Source organism: Rhincodon typus, chromosome 8 (assembly GCF_021869965.1).
Source record: "Rhincodon typus isolate 14 chromosome 8, sRhiTyp1.1, whole genome shotgun sequence".
NCBI classification, from domain to species: domain Eukaryota; kingdom Metazoa; phylum Chordata; class Chondrichthyes; order Orectolobiformes; family Rhincodontidae; genus Rhincodon; species Rhincodon typus.
The window spans coordinates 85,392,480-85,397,760 of record NC_063339.1 but is presented as its reverse complement, the minus strand read 5'-3'; positions in this window follow the sequence as shown (position 1 = coordinate 85,397,760).

The window sequence follows — 5,281 nt, the reverse complement described above, 5'->3', positions numbered from 1 at the left end:
TGTGTGTGTGTGTGTGTGTGTGTGTGTGTGTGTGTGTGTGTGTGTCTGTCTGTGACATTCTGGTTGGCGTGACACATTGGAATTGTACAAGCAGAAAGGCGTGCCACCAAGTGTACTCCTATTCAAAAGCAAGAATCTATTTTAGTTGTGGGTTGCATGATAGATAAAAGCATAGTGGCACAGCTGGAGTATGCTGGGCCCATGACCCAGTGGTCATGGATTGAAACCATCCCTGCTATTTACACAACAAACTGATGTTTGTTATCTGAGTAGTAGTGTTTAAGCTAGCTTCGCACATATTGTCTCTGCATCAGCTTCTTGCTCCCAGTCAACACTTCGATCTGCACTAAACCGCATTTATTCCTGCATGGACACACACTGTAAATGTTACAAACACACGCCAGCTGATACTTTTCCCCTTCACTCAATTCTTTCTTAAATGGAACTAACACTGGCATGATGGTCCGAATGGCCTTCTCCTGTTCTCTGCCACTCTGGGATGATCTGAACAGTGACAGTTATTCTCCAGAATGAAGCAAGACAGCGGGGAGATAGTAGTGTAGTGGTGATATATCTCCTAGTAACCCCGAGGGACTGACCATGTCAGCTGCTGGAGTTTACACTCAATGAATAAAATCTGGAATATTAATCTGATTTCATGAACAAAACCATGACTTTAATTTCCTGAAATCCCAGTCATTCATGTCCCCTTGGGAGGGAGGTCCTTGCCTGGTTTGGCATACAAGTGACTCCAAGCCCACAACAACATGGTTCACCCCAAACTATCCTCTGACATCAGTTCAAGGTGAATTCGGGATGAACAACAAATGCTGTCCTGACCAGTGCTCCCCACATCCCGTGGGAGAACAAGAAAGAATGAAAACACATTCAAAGCAGGGGAGAACAGGCCTTGGTCCTGCGTGGACTTGAATTCACCTGATTGCCCAACCTGGATAGACACAAGAACACCCACACCACAGAGAAACCAGGGAAACATGGGGACTGAGGGAAGGATTCAGTTACCGACTGAGGTGGAAACTCATTTACTCAGTGACACTGGGGAGATACCAATAGGGAATGCCATGTGTGGGAACAGAAAATGCAGAAAAACAACCTCCGGCGACATCAGCAAATTCACATATGACAGTAGGGGTTAGATTTTGCTGTTAATCCCAACCAGGAATGAACCATGTCTGGATGACTTTCCAGTGGAGTTCTGAGGGTCACTCGACTTGAAATGTTATCTTTGATTTCTCTCCACAGATGCTGCCAATTCTGTTGAGTTTTTCCAGCAATTTCTGTTTTTTATTTGTTTCGGATTTTTCCAGTGGAGTTCCATTGTTGTCTGACGGAGATCAATGATTAAAACCGAGTTGTATGGACCATAATTTAGAAGGTTGCAGACGACACGCAACAATGCGTGATGTAGTTAACCACGAGGAACAAAGCCTGGGACTGCAGGGAGATATCAATCAGGTGGAAAGATAAAATGATGAACGGAATTCAATCCAAAGAGATTCATAATGAATTCAGGGAGAGTGAACAATGGAAGTGGGTATGCTAAGTGATGTAAAGGACCAAAGACACCTTGGAGTGGACATTCACAGATTGCTGAAGGTGGTTGGACAGGATGATCACGTGGTCAAGAGGGTTTTGGGATACTTTCTGTTCTCGACCACAGGCTAGAATATAAGATCAGGAAGTTGATGCTCGAGCTTTAGCTAACACCAGTTCAGAGAACAGCTGGAAGACTGAACACAAGTCTGGTCATTAGTCAACTTTAAAAAAAAAATCATGTTAGAAGATACAGGGCAGAAACAGGCTTTTTGGCCCGTCAAGTTCACTGCACCACTCAATGCGACCATTATTGATATTGTTCCAAGTCAGGATATAACGCACCCTGGAGGAGAGCTTGCAGATGGTGTTGTTTTGATGCATTCTCTGCTCTTGTCCTTCAGGGTGGTACAGTTTTCAGGCTTGGAAAGTGATGTCAAAGGAGAGTGGGTGAGTAACTGCAGTGCATTTAGTAGACAGTGCACTCTGCTGCCACTGTACCTCAGCAATGAAGGGACTAAACGCTGAAGGTACTGAATGGGGCACCAGTTAAGTGGACTGCATTGTCTTGGATGGTGTCAGGTTTCTTAGGGTCATTGGAGCTGCATCCATCCAAGCAAATTGACAGTGTTTTGTTATATTCTTAATGATGCACAGGCTTTGGAGAGTCATGAGTTGAACTCATCACGATAGAATCTTTTCTCTCTGACCTACTTTTGTCGGCACATAATTTAAATATCATGCCCAGTTCAGTTTCTCATCACGACTGGCACCTCAGGATGATGATAGTGGGCAATTCGGAGAAGATAAAACCATTGAATGTCAATGAGTTATGGTTAGAGTTTCATTTCTCAGATTTGGTCATTAGATGTTGGGACTTGGTGCAAATGTTCTTTGTCACATAGCAGGCTAACTTCTATGTTGTCCAAAGACACTGCATTTAAATATCTACTACTACAGGAGCTGAGTCATAAATGGTGCTAAACATTGTCCAATCATTGACAAACATATCCACTTCTGACGTTCTGACGCAGGGAAGGACATTGATGAAACAGCTGAAAGTGCTTGGGACCAGAAACTGATGCTGAGGAATTTCTGAAGCTGAGATAGCTGGCCTCTAACAATCACAAGCACCTTCCTCTGTATTCAGTATTATCCAACTAGGGTGAAATCGGGCAAGGAGGATAGGAGAGTGTACAAGGGGAATATAAAATGAAAGGAGTGGAGCATTAAAACACAGAACAAGTGGGAGATAAGCTTGGACGAACATTACAGCATAAGGCTAAGAGTCAAATACAACTATGTAATGACAGTTATTTCGTCTCGGGTAGTTTAAATGCAGATCTATAATAGTGAACCGTCAGCAGTTACGAGCTAAAAGTACTCACTTAAATATTACTCACAAAGAAAGGCTTACGTGCTGGGAGCTGATGGTGGGGACAGAGAAACTCTGAAGTTAACATGGAAATAGAAGACCTGTTGAGAGGACTCAGGACTTTGTAAGAAACTTAACAGCATCCTGTTTTTGCAGTAAATGACTGTTATCTAATTTATTTTATCCCAATGTTATGTACAACCATCCTGACGTGAAAACGTCTCAATATGCTGTTTTGAGCTGTAAACGGTAGAGTATCTCCAAGCTAGGCTAGGAGACCTCTTCCGCATACATGTGGTACAAGCTTGAATAAATTCACCTCGTTTTGATTTACTCAGGTCTGAAGACGCAATCTTTACAAAAACCCACAATCAAAGCGAGAATAATATTCTCTGAATCCCATTGACTCTAGTTTTGCTATGATTCCTTGATACAATGCTCTGTAAAATGGAGCCTTAAGATGGCAGGAAAGTCACACTATCATGTGGAATTCAGCTGTTTGGTCCATGTTTTCACAAAAATGTAAGGAGATCAGGAGACGAGTGGCCCTTGCTTAACTCAAACTGAGATCCATCACTATGATATTGCAAAGCAAGTGTTGCTTGATGTCATTGTTGTCATCCTGTTTTGACTGCATTTACGCATCGACAAGCCAGACGATTGACTGAAGGCTTGTCCACACAGACCACGTGTATGGTTTCTCTTCACTGTGAACAATGCTTTTTTCTTCCATGTTCAAAGCTGTCGAGAATTGAGTGTTACTGGCAGCTGTTGATCCAATTTTTGACTTGAGCTGCCTGTCTGTAAATCCTTTCCAATTTCCAAAAAATAAATTTAAAACAGTCAAAGGTGGAATGAAAGCTTCAGGATTGTTAGAAAAACCCACCTGGATCAAGAATGTCCTTGAAAGGACAGAAGATGAAAAATACAGGACAAATCAGGCTGCGGGAACTGGCTACTGAGCCAGTCATTATTTCTGCAGGGCCAGCAATGGGAGGTTTGCGTGATACCACAACAACGCTGTCTGTGTAACAATACAAACAGTACAACTGTCTGACCAGTCAGCCTGTACTTGGATAAATGTAAATGACCTGAGCTTGCTGAAAAGCATTACCGTAAACAAATGGGAATTCATGGGCCACCTTCAGACACACGCGGTCCCCCTTTGTACTGGTGAGACTTGCATTTGGAGTACTGTGTTCAGTTCTAGTCACCGTATTTATAGAAAGTTGTTGATACATTGGAAACATTTCAAAGAAGATTTAATGGACTAATACCCAGAATGAGTCGAGTGCCTAATGGGGAAAGGGTAGACAGGTTGGGCCTGCATTCTCTGGAGTCCAGAAAAGAAAACGGAGACCAAATTGAAACATGAAAGATATTGAGGGGAGCCGACCACGTGGATGTTGAAAACATGGTCCCTCTTGTGGGAGAATCTAGAACTGATGGTCATTGTTTAAAGGTAAGGGTGAATCCATTTGAAATGGTGAGGAACATTTCTTTTCTCTAAGAGGGTTGTGAATCTTTGTAACTCCCTTTGTCAAAAGGCAGTGGTTGTAGAATCGTTAAACTTTTTTTTTAAGGCAGAAGCAGACAGATTCTTGATGACCAAGATGATGAAAGATATTCAGGGATACGCAGACACAGAGCTGAGGTTGAAATCAGATCAGCCATGATCTTATTGAATCTCAGAGCAGGCTCAAAGGGTTGAATGGCCTACATTTGTTCCTCATTCATATGCTCGAATGAACCGGAGAACACAGAAACACAAATCTTGTCTGATTACTGGGGGTCAGGAGGGTGTTTGAGCTCCTACTTCACCTACTCGGTATATTAATTCTATTCTATCCCCCCACCCAGTTTCAATTAACATCATTTTAATTTCCAGAGAATACACCATTTTTGGTGAGATGAGGCATTTTGATAGAAGGAGAAGAGAACATATGAAATAGGATCTAGAATTGTCCATTATGCCCCTCGAGCCTCAAAAAGGTCAAAGCTCATCTATTTAGGCTTCAATTCCACATTCCCAATTGGCCTTGATAGTGTTTTTTCCTTTATTCCTGTGGGCATGGCTGGCTAATCCATCTCGTTGCCATTGAGAGGGTGGTAGTGATCTGCTTTCGTGAACCACTGTACTCTATGAGCTGTAAGTGGACCCACAATGCTGTTAGGGAGGGAGTTCAGGATTTCGACCCAGCAACACTGGAGAAATAGTGATATATTTCCAAGTAAGGATGGGGAGTGGCTCGGAAGGAATTCATGCCGAACATCTAGTCTCAGAGACCTACAGCACAGAAAAAGCCTCGGCTGACTCTGTCTGATTTTGTCGCTATCATCTAAGTAGTCTGT